We start from the raw sequence: 12,943 nt of genomic DNA, 5'->3' as shown, positions 1-12,943 counted from the left end.
TGTCACAAATACTTTGTAACAGTGCAGGTGGCAAAGGTTTCAAGGGATGATACAATTAATCTTCAGACAATATTGTTTGCTAGGATAACAAAAGCTGTTAGTTCCTTCTATAAACATCTCTGCACCTCATTGTATGGGTGTGTGAAAGAGGCACTGAAATCTGTCAGGTTTCAATAGCTACATCCACTCAGAGAGGTGTATATGTGTCAACACGACACCAAGAGTCTGAAATGATTAAAAGCTGCAATGAAAAGAGTCTTTTTTTTCACAAAAGCCTGCATTATCAGATAATTCCCCTCACCGTCTAAACTTACTCCAAACAAATGTGATTGTTGTGACTCAGCAAGGATATTAATTCTTGTCAAAACAAAGTCCCTTGAACTCCACCAAGCCTTTCTTTAAGGCCCTAGAAAGCAAAGATGAGCCTGGAGAGGATGTCTGTCAGTGTGTGTGTGTGTGTTGTCCTTTATGCAAGACAACCCATCTCTTTTTAATGCTGAGTGCTTCTCTGAGGTGTACAGTACAGTTAACCAGAATGAACAGAGAAAGGACTCCTTTCTTCTAGCCTTCCTCGCTAACAGTGAAAGTGCAGCTCTACCTCAAGCTCTGGTTTCTGTGCTCCTTTTGTCCAAGGCCACCAATTGAGAACACAAAATGGGTCTGGATGGAACTCAATACAGCGCCATCACATGTCTCCCTTCTCCCTATCAGGGCTGCTGTCACAAAAATGACAAATCTGGATCCGTTTACCAAGAGGAAACACAGAACAGCTGTTGAATTATGCACTTGCTGTCTCACCACACAGAAATGTCCAATTTTTATCAGGAACGTGATATTAAAAACAGGGATAACCCCTCCCCATAACCTTTAAAGTTTTTTTTTTTTCCCAGCTAACACTTGAAACTTTCCCTGATGGGCTGCATATAAAGCAATGCTGCTGACCTGGTAATGTGAGCAGAATGTCTACCCCTGAGTAGCTCTGCAGGCACTAGACCAGAGTTTTACAGAAAGTCTGTTCCAGCAAAGGGTTGAAACTGGAGCCTTTTATTGGTGAAGGAATGTTGCCGGTAAACAGTTTTGCCATCAGATATGTGTGGTACCAAATGTGACCTTCACAATCAAAGGTATTAAGTGCCAACCAACAGGATCATGAGCAGGGATAAACCTTTGGAGAGGTTTAAAGGAGAGTTAGGTTTTTTTTCTTCCTTCCATCACCTAAAAGTGGAAAGACTACAGTCTGACCAAGACATGATCATCCACTGACTGAAATACTGAATAAAGTAAGCATTAATTAGAAAAGAAGCCAGATGGTTGCCTGTAACTTGCACAGATGCACAGTTCATGTTGGAGTGTTAACCAATTTTGCCTTTGTTTAAGAGCACTAAACCAGCATAATGCATCAAGGCCCTTGATAGTACCGTCATGGTTGAGGAATATTTTACTTCAGTAGGGAAAATGAAGTTATTCAGTTTGATGTGAAGATAGATGGATCTAAATAGTAGGCAACCCCTGAAGATAATGTGATATGCTTGCAGCACACAAAAAATTGGGATAGACTTTATGTAAGCACTGAAATCAAAGCATTTAAGGTTTAATGGTGACCCATTCAAATTCCAGAGTCTCCTTCGGAGTTGCTTTTCACTTCAGACCTACTGCTGAGATTCTCCCTGTGCAATCAAATTTTATTTTATACACAGGCAAAGGTGAACAATAATATACAGTAGTTTATAGAAGTGGAAAGTTTGTAGGAACCACTAACAACAGCTGTTTACAATGCCAAACAATCCATTGGTAGGGGGAATCCATCCTTAACTTTTTGAAAAAAAATAAATAGAAACAAAGCAGGTGAGATTCACGCATATTTACAATAAAATGCTACTCTACATTGGTCAGTCTCATATAATCCAAAGCTAAAACATTGATGTTTTAGGTTTTCCATCCATCCATCCATCCGTCCGTCCGTCCAAAGTTTGATGCCAAATTATCTCTTATCTGTATAACGATTTGCGAAAAAGGTCATCCACAAAAAACAACCTTTTTGCTCAACAAACAGACATGTCCAGTGGATGTCACACACTACACATACATCTTTCTGAAATGTTTTGCAATGGAGCATAATTAAAAACATAATCAAGACCATGAGTGAATCTTTAATTACCTGAGGGGCACTCCCACCCTCCGTTAAAGTTGCTTTTGGTGCAAATATGTTCTCACATTTGCGAGCCACTTAGTTACGGTATATATTCTGTTATACTCAGTATTGACAAATCTTATTGTTACCAATGAGATTAACAATCTCATTGAAATGAAAAAACCTCCAAGATATTACAAGTAAGAGATTATTTATATATCTGTATCCTCAAAACATTAAAACTGTAAAAAAAAAAAAAAAAAAGACAATTTAAAGATCTTATACCAGTGGTTAGAAAGAGATGCAGATCTAAGCAGTCATAAACAGATGGACCAAATATGTTAGAGCCTACATGTTCCTTGGACGTATTTCCAGCCTTTTGAATAGATAATTGTGTGCTTATTGATAAGGAAACTATCAGTAATAAAAATATCATGCTACTTGCAAATACTAAAATGGGTTTCTGGGTCAGTCCTGACTCTCCTGACCTACTTTAAGTGTATCCAAATCCAAACCATCTTGTTTGAGGTAACTGCAACGTCACCCTTCATACATACATTATGTTCTTTCTAGTGACAGACGAGACACAGGTGTTCCTGCCTTAAATGTTTACATCCAGTGGGACCATAGGGTCTCACGCAACACTGCAAAGACGCTTAATGTTTTAAAATCTGTCTAGCACAAGTGTCCCTAATATTTTACATACATGTGAATGAAATGTTTGCAGAGCTTACTAAACGTCCAGTAGACACATTTATTGCATGATTATGAACATTTAAATCAAGTAACAGTTAAACATGTCGCATATAATAAAACTACAAATTAAAAGGAAAATTATTCTGATAAATTTCGTTATACGCTCATAGTCTGGTTGGCTTTTGCAACTTAATTTTTTTGGAAGTCTGTAAACTACATAAAACCTAAAACCCTGTGCTCCACTTAAGTAAAGATAATGTTTTCCTTAAGCAGGAAGAAATCACCCAGTATCTTTATTTTTCCAACAATCAATTTCTGTCAACCTTTGATATTCAGGTATGTTTTGAAAGGGCAGGGAAGGACACACCTGAGGACTTATTCTTCGCTAGATTGGGGTTCTGTTTCTGTCATTGTAACTGCCTGTCCTAAACTAATAAGATATAACCCTTTTAGCTTAAATGTGTCGAAACTGGCCTTATGGCCATGCAGTTGTTAGTGCTGGTGCAATGCAGAAGGAGGTTCTGTATTTAGATTCTTACTGTTCACTTCTTCATACCTTTTTATACATAATAAATAAATTATACATATGTCATTATTTCTGTAATTGATTATACATAATGTTTGTATGTGTATGTATTCTTTTATTGGATTTTCTGAAAAATGTCATAAATTCATTCAATCAGCACATTTTACTGTCAAGACAAGGAAAACACACATGGAAAAATACTTTAAAAGCTGATAAAGTCAGAGTACAAACTTTAACTGATCATGTTTAAATAGCACAGTTAAAGTTGGTTATTTTTTTTCTTAATCACTCTAAGGGAAAAAAAGTTTTTACTCAGGATTTAAAGCAATTTAGGGTTTAGCACTTTTACAGTTTACTGGGAGTTTATTCCTGATTAAATCGATTCAATTCTATTTATTCATATAGCGTCAAATCATAACACATGTCATCTCAAGGCACTTTACAGAGACAAATCAACTAGATCAGTAGGTCAGATTGATGGAGCATACAAACACAAAGATGCCTTTTCATGTTTGTTTTTTTTTCTCCCGGGAATGAATAGTAGATTTCTCAGGGTTATTAAATAAATTAAATGAATAGAGATCTCCAAGTGATCTCTATTCAGAAAAAAGAACAGGAGAGAAAAAGCTTCAAGGTTCAAAAGCTTCAAAATTATTAAATCCTTCTGTTCTAGGCTGTGATACAAAACATATATACGTCCTCAGAAGATGGATAATCAGGTAGAATGTACAGGGTTCCTTTTAGTTTACTTATTTGTGTAAAGCATTAGTGGGTTCCTTGTTAAATTAAATTGCTGAATGACCAATTTGACGGAGGTTAATCCCAAAAAAAAATAAAAATGTATGGCATTCTTAGACACTAGTAGGAACCTCTTTTAGTTTCATGTATGTATGCATCTGTTGTTACATTTATGCACTCTGTAGTAGCACTCTTTGTCTGCTATGACAGACTAATTAAGAGTTGTGTGTAGTGTGTTTTTGTTTTTTTTTAATCTATTATCTAATTACTTTTTTTTGATGATGTTCCATTCTAGTGTTTCAGCCCATCTTAGTCTCCTTTTCCCCTAAATTTGGTGTAAATTTGAATAAAATCCTGATTTAATTGAGCTTCATTTCTGAACAAACTGGAAATTATTCCATTATTATTATCTTTTAGAGTAAAAAGAATAGATTGAATTTGAAACCCTCTAAAAAGAGACTATAAAGGTCAACAATGGCCAAGATGTGTAATGAGTTGGTTTGAAAAACTTACAATGGTATTATCATACTCACAAAAAGGCCCTATAAACTCGTTCCTCTAAAATCATTGTAAACCGCAGCAGCTGGCCAGCTGGCTCTGACAGTCATTACTAGATCTGGGGTTTTACAGTGATGTTAATGCATGGTTGTGTCACGCTTGCTAAGAGAGCGAGGCAGTACTGAATGGATACACAGTGACTTTGCTGTGGCAGAGGGGGCTCTTTTTGAAGCTGTAACTCGAAACAAGTGCGTGGCCAGGATTACAGGTTGCCGGTTAAACAGAAGCTACGGAGCAGAAGCAGGGCGTTCTCCCTTCAGGAAATTAAAAGCCACCATTTCTTCCTTCAGTCTGTCCATCTTCTGTCATCTGCTGCCAGCTCAGTTAATGAATAGCACACTAATGGAGTTTTGCTCTCCTTGTCTCTGCTGAACATTAACCATTGTTCTTGACCACTGAATTGATGTGGGTAGCATTTATTTTTTAAAAGTCTGCTGACATAAATGTAAATAGTTTAATGATCAAGTTCAAACAGTTAATAAAATGATAGGATTTGTACTAAAATGAGAGGAAGTGAATATATTTTATTGCAGAAGTTGTTGTCAGTTTTGTTTTAGTTAAATGCCATTAATTAAAAAGGACAGTTAAACAAGTGTCAAGTCGTGTTCTTTTAACTGATACTAGTAGTTAATATCTCACTAGAAACAGCTTTGTGTAGTCTCTGTCCAGTTTTTTAGTTGGTGCCAGAGGCTAAAACAACAACCGGTCAAAGAAGGGTCGAAACCAAACCTAGACTTCTACCATTTAACAACAACAACTCTAACAGCTATGAAATAACTGCATTGAATTCCCAGAACAAAATAACAGTAAAAAACTTTTTCTTCTCATTAGATTTTAGATGATGTGCTTCTTTTTGCTTTTTTTTTTTAAATATCAATTTCTATTAGAAGAAAAACGTATCTCAATTCTTTAAAAAGCTGAAGGTTATTCTGTGCTTTAAAAATTACACAGAGACATAAACTGATGGTTCTTTAAAAAAAAAAGTTTTATTTTAGATATTGAAGTTTTACAGAGAAATTGAAAACTTTTCAGTGCTATAGTTTTTCCACAAATGGTATTAAATCTATTTTCTATGAATTGAACACTGTCAGGACCTGCAGCGTATATATTTTTTTGTTGCTATGTTATTGCTGCCATTTTACTAGATTTGCCTACCATTTGAAAGGTGTTTCCTAGTTTATTTTCAAAAAAGAAAAACGTTTATATCTCTGGCATATTTCTAAACATTTTTAGTAGTTTTTTTTTTTACTTTATCCAGTCATGATGGCTGTATTTTTTGATTGCCCCCCTTTAATTCTTCCTTGTATTTTTCCCATTCAATCCTTTCTCCCTTAGCCAGAGCTGCTGTTAATTACATTTGCTGATTAACTGCACCTGTGTTTCCTCATTTGCTCTATTTCCCACACCTGTTTGGTTCCCAATTTAAGCTCTTAATCAATAGCCAGTATTCATTGTTCCTCAGTTTATCCTTGTGTCTACATGCCTGTTGCCATGTTCATTTGCTTCAGAATTTATTTAAATGTAATTAGGTGTGTCTGAATTTTTTTGGCTTCTGTGTGAATACCAATTCAACGCTAACACTATTTTTAAAATTGGTTTAGAAAAATTATTTGCAAACTGCAAAGTTTTTAAGCTACTAAATGGATCTTTATTCAAACAATAGAAAATGGAAATGCCCTCCTGTGCTATTAACTTGGAAAAATTTAAACATAGCATAGAAAAAACACTTCAACATCACTCGTTTTAAAACAACTTTAGAAAAAATGTAATGGTCAGATCTGTAGACATGAAAAGCTGCTGTGAATCACCTCCAAAAAAGCCATTCATAGAAAAAAATTAATCAATTATCAATATTAATTAAGCTACTTAGTAAAAAGCCTCTGTGAAGAGAATTGGCTTGCCCTCATTTCCAAACAGTTGAATGGACACAGGGGTTTCAAAATAACTAAATGTGAAGGCTGAAAATGAAAAAATATAAAGACTGAAATTAATTTTATAAAAGGAACATCATTTAGTCCAAAAGAGTGCTTTTATCATTTTAAAAGTGTTTAAAATTTTATTTACACTAGTGACGATACATTTTTAAAATGCCATTTTGTTAACATTTGTATTTTAGGTTGTGATTCTGTCAGTAGTTATTTATATTATATACTTGTTTTAACATCATGTACCCAAAAGAGTTTTTTAAACAGTTTCATGCATGTAACGTTCAAGAACAATTAATGTAAATAATTAAAAGTCATATTTCGGCTTCAGAACAGCTGCTTATGTGAAGTGCCGATGACCACAAAGACTGCATCTGAAAGTCAATATGTGTTTGTTTAACTCCTGCAGTGCAGACCAAGAAAACCATTATCAAGTGGCCATCTGAACCATACGACTGTTGTCAGACCTCTGAATTAAAACCTTAAAAATATTTGGCTCATTGTAGCATAACACCTACTCCATCATCCAACATCTGACTGATTCACAATTAACTCAAGTGAATATTATGTTTTATTAATACATCCCCAACAATATGCTTCTGCAAAAGAGGGCTCTTTGGGAACACCTGAACATACAGCTTTTGAGGCTTGAAGGGGAACAGAATAACATTTTCAAAGAAAATAAAGGGATGGCCAACATAAGTCTGAAAGGTGGTCTGGTAAAAGCCTATATACTGTTTATTTTGTACAAACCTGGATGTATGATTGGTGGCTTGTAAATCTTCTGTATAATATGTGTTTTTTTTAATGGATAGTTGCATCTATTTTTAAACTCAAGCTGCTATCTTCTCCACCAAACAATCACATTCAGGATAAAGGTTTATAGTTGAAATATTTTGCATGTTCTGAACTGCCACTCTCTTAAGAGACACTTGGGGCCCGATTTTCAGAACATTGCAATGAAGGGCCCCAAATACACCCTATATCACAAGCCCAGATGAGCCCATTTTAGGAAAATTACTGCCATCTTTACAAAAGAACTATATTATTATTTTAATTATGTGACTTAACTGTCACATAATCGCACAAACACCTTGGCTACTTTTCTGTAATTGCCTTCTGTAAGCTGTCACTAAAAACTGTAAATCCCCCAAGAGAACAAAACAGTTCCTGTGATTGTTGGCAGGCATGTCAGGATTCCTGACAAGTATGTGCTCTGACCTTTGACCCAGGTAGTGCCTGAAGCTGGAAAACTCTACATGAAGCTAAAATTGTTTTCAGAAAAAAGACTTCTGACTCAATGGAAATTCTGATGTATAAACATCCTTACGTTTATGTTTATGCCTTTGTGTACTTATTGCCAGATGTTTAAAAATAAAAACAAATGATACTAAAAGAGTATTTAGATGTGACTAATCACTTGGATATGTTCTTGCACTAATACAGTTATATCTGTATATTCCTCAGATTCAGAATCTAACTTGTATCTTCAGTTAAAAGATTTCATAAAATCTGACAGCTTGGATTCGCTAAAATCTGCTCTAGTATCTTAGAATAACCAGGAGCGGATTTATTAGTTAGAAGCTCAAATAAATGTCTATATAGTTCATGATTAACTAAAATGTACTTTATTATAAGAGGGACACTAGTAAAGGTAATTCTGGCCTATTTCTATAACCACCGTTGGGATTAGTAAACTTAAACTGCTCTCAGCTGAACAAAATTGTCTTACTTGAGTATCATGCTTCACTCTACGATGACAGCACTTGTGTCCCCAGTTTATTACTTTTTTGTTACTCCTGCTAACTTTAATCCCTGCAAGCATCCAGATATTATGTTGTTATGCAGTGAGTATAGATGTGTGTGACAGTATGATGGTGGAAAAAAATCTGAAAATTTGGTGCACCTGAGATTTTTTCATACTTGATTAGCATTGATTTTTGAAAAAATGGCAGTGACGGAATAAGCCAGGAAAATATTCTTAAAAATGGAACTGCAAAGAGGAAAGCTTTACGTCCTCTGAATTTCCAATGCTTGTATCTGTCAAAGAAAGAAACTTAGCTTCTGTCACTTTATGGATTTTCCTAAAATTGATCAACTTGATCATCTGGGTTATCACTCTGTTACTCAACAAAACACACTTAGCATAGTTTATGTCCTTCCTTTTAAGGTTAAACATCCATCCATCCATCCATCCATCCATCCATCCATCCATCCATTATCTGACACGTCCCGAGTGGGGTCGCGAGGGGTGCTGGTACCCATCTCCAGCAGTGAATGGGCGAGAGTCGGGGTACACCCTGGACAGGTCGCCAGTCCATCGCAGGGCAACACAGAGACACACAGGACAAACAACCATTCACACTCACACCTAAGGAGAATTTAGAAAAGTCAATTAATCTAACAGTCATTTTTTTTGGACTGTGGGAGGAATAAGGTTAAACATATGAGGTTAATTCTATGTACAGTAAGGTCACGCTAAAAATGTTATACTATGGCATTAATAATGCCAAACAGCTTAGCAGATCGTCGCTCACTAATATGCTAAGTTTAGATACTTAGACAGATTTATTTTGTCATTTGTATACACAATTGTAAACAAAAAGAAATTTCGTTAAGAACAGCTCTCTAGACAATTTCATTTTTAAAGTGCAGCCTTGATAAGGTAAGCAGTAGTAATCAGGAAAAAACATTGTGATGAACAACAGTAATGTAAACATATGGCTTTATAGTTACAGTTCTAACATTCAGTTTTTTTGTTTTTTTTAATAACCCATTTTACATAACATTCAGCAGTCTAATGGCAGTGGGGAAGAAACTGTTGTGGAATCTGCTGGACCTGCATCTGATGCTTTGAAGTCTCTTCATAGAGGGCAGCAGGGAGAACAGTCCATAGTGGGGGTGTGAGGGGTCATTTGATGTTACGGGTTCGGGACACGCAGCGCTGGGATGAAATGTCTTTAATGGAGGGGAGAGGAGCCCCAACGATCATCTCTGCTGTTCTCACCACTCTTCTGACTCTCTTCCAGTCTGAGGCGCTGCAGCCTCCACACCACACAGTGAGACAGCTGGTCAAAATGCTCTCTATGGTGCTTCTGTAGAAGGTGGTGAGGATGGGTGGGGGCAGGTGGGCTCTCCTCATCCTCTGCAAGAAGTACATGCACTTTTGTGCCCTTTTGATCAGCGAGGTGGTGTTTACATTCCAGGTAAGGGTGTCTGTGATGTGCATCCCCAGGAATTTGGTGCTGTTGACCACCTCCACAGCTGAGCTGTTGATGACCAGTGGAGGGGGGTTAGGCCGGTTCTTCCTGAAGTCCAAGATGATCTCCTTCATCTTCTCCACATTCAGGATCAGGCTGTTATCTTTGCACCAGTCCACCAGCTGCTCCTCTTCCTCTCTGTAGTCCAGGTCGTTGTCGTCTCTGATGAGGCCCACCACCCTGGTGTTGTCTGCAAACCTCACAATGTGATTAGTGGTGAACCTGGGGACGCGGTCATGTGTCATCAGGGTAAACAGCAGGTGGCTCAGGACACAGCCCTGAGGGAACCTGTGCTTAGGATGATGACATCATTGGTGTTCTGTCCAACCTGGACTGACTGAGCTCTGTTGGTGAGGAAGTCTAGCAACCAATTACAGAGGGGTGTATTGAATCCCAGCTGTTTCAGTTTGCCCATCAGATGCTGTGGGATGATGGTGTCGAAAGCTGAACAGTAGTCCAGGAACGGCATCCGCACGTGGGTGTTCTTCTCCTCCAGGTTTGCCAAGCTCAGGTGGAGCGCAGCAGAAAAAGCGTCCTCAGAGGATCAGTTTTGTTGGTAAGCGAACTGGAACGGGTCGAATGTTAGTGGCAGACCGGAGACGATGTGTTCTTTAACCAGCCTTTCAAAGCACTTCATCATGAATGGAGCCAGTGCAACAGGCTGGTAATCATTGATTGAGCTGACCTGAGGCTTCTTTGGAACCGGAGTGATGTTGGCAGACTTGAAGCATGCTGGCACTACGGATTGGTCCAGCGAGGTATGACATCAGGCCCTGGGACCTTCATTGGATTGACTCTCCTCAGAGTTTTCCTCACTTCAGCTACGTCCAGGTTTAGTGCCTCCTCCCCCTAGTGTGGAACAGCTTTTACTGCTGGAGTTCTGTTTAGTGCCTCAAAACTCCAAAAAAAGTTGTTCAGTTGATTTAGGAAGTCAGTGTTTGCTGCATCTACCGGGGGGGGAGGGTGTGTTGTAGTCTGTGATCATCTGAATGCCCTTCCACATCCTCCTGGTGTTGCTGGTGTCATGGAAAAGATCCTGGATCTTCTGGATGTGGTTCTGCTTTACTTATCTGCAGTGATGGGACTAACGGCGTTGAAACTAACGGCGTTACTAACGCCGTTACCTTGTTTTACTAACGAGTAATCTAACTAATTACTTTGACTGTAACTATAACGCAGTTACCATTGCAGACACCCCGTTACTGCGCGTTACTCAGGTCGCACAATGAACCTTTTTTCATGATAGGACTCGTGCGCAGCTGCGTGAAGCTGACACCCCACCCACGTCAAAAAACTCTGCAAATAGACTGAATGGTTAGTGCAACGTTAGTGCAGATTTGTGCAGAAAAAAATATTGTTTGTGCTACTTTTGTTTAAGAGATATTAAAGATTATTTTTTAGGTCATCCAGAGGTGCGCGCCTTGTCATGAGAGAGGGGAGGATGAGATTCCGTCTGTCAGTTGAATAGGTGGGTGTTTCTGCTGGTGGGTGTTAACGTACAGCACACACAGAGAGATGGAGAGTGAGGATGACTCCAGCAGCAAAACAGCGTTTTCCACATGGAAATACCGGTGTTACGTCGAGCTGCGTTTCCCCATCACATAACGGTTTCCTCTGCATCTCCACACAGCGCAGGCGGCACGATTCACCGCGCAAGCGACAGGAAACGCGCATGCTCGCTAAAGGCGCGCAACAGTCGCCCTGTGCTCGCGCCACAGGAGAACTGTGGAGAGCGTGAACGATCAAATGATTAACCTGACAACAGCCAGAAATGATAGCCTGTATGGAGAAAGGGAGAAATCTGGATGGATGGATGGATGGATGGATGGATACTCTGCCTTCTCAACCTACTGTATTTTTTATTTTAAACATTATTTGATGGCCTTTGTGGCAGGGATGAAGATCCATATTTTATGTCTCACACAGAGTATACATCTGGATAGATAGATGGATAGATAGATGTTGCAGTAACTATAACAACCCAAACACACAGGATTTCAGAATTAGACATCCCCAGTTATTAATTTCATATACTCACCGGATCTGAATGTCCTGTTATAAAACTTCACATCGCATTCCCCCCTGATGTCATTTACGTTGAGTTGCAATAAATGCTAAACTGTCTGCAGGTTCTTGTCTTTGTCGTCCGCTCTATTCAGCTGGCTTTGGAAACACACGGCGAGAAGGTGGGGGCTGGGTGGTGAGGTTTACGGGGCGAGAAACGCAAAAGTAACGCAATAGTTACTTTTACTAGTAACTAGTTACTTTTATTGTGGAGTAACTCAGTTGGTAACTCAGTTACTTTTTGGGAGAAGTAACTAGTAACTATAACTAATTACTTTTTCAAAGTAACGTGCCCAACACTGCTTATCTGATGGCACGGTTTAAGTTGGCATGCGCTGTTCTTAGTGCCTCTTTGTCAACAGACTTGAAAGCTGAGTTCTGTGCTTTTAGCGATTTCCAAACCTCTCCTTTAATCCACGATTCACTGGTTGGCTCGGGTGGTGATGCTGACGTCCTTAATGCATTTGTTAATGTAGGCTGACACAGTCATGGCATACTAATCAATATTTAATAAGTTGTCAGGTAGAAATGAGGGAGAACAGTCTTCAAGTTAGCCTGGCTAACCCTTTAAAGCCCGATCCAAGAATAAAAAAAAACAGAAAATAACTTTTTTTTGGTTTGAAGTCCCTATTTGGCCTTTTAACAAAATATGTAAAAAGAAAAAACAAAAACACATTTTTGATGTTAATAATTTATTACTATGCGATAAGTCAAGATTATTTTTTGTGTAGTCTTCTGCCCTCTGTTATCAGGTATATCTGATTGTGTACAATAGGATTTTGAGCAAAGTTTTTACTATTAAATTATGCAAAAGGTGTCAGACGCAAAACATTTCAGAAACCGTATGTATCAAATACGATACATTTGGCATTACAGGGTTATAATCTCCAGCAATTATGAAAACACCCTCTGTGTGTGCAGATTGGAGCTCAGAGATAGCCTGGTATAGAGTCTTCATGGCCTTTTTTTGTATTAGCGCTGGGAGACGCATAAACAGCAGTGAAACTAAGCAGACTGAACTTTCTGGGCAGATAGAAGTTAACAG

Source organism: Cyprinodon tularosa, unplaced genomic scaffold, assembly GCF_016077235.1.
Source record: "Cyprinodon tularosa strain WSP-4 unplaced genomic scaffold, ASM1607723v1 ctg253, whole genome shotgun sequence".
Lineage (NCBI taxonomy): Eukaryota > Metazoa > Chordata > Actinopteri > Cyprinodontiformes > Cyprinodontidae > Cyprinodon > Cyprinodon tularosa.
Note: the sequence above shows the minus strand (reverse complement) of the source record.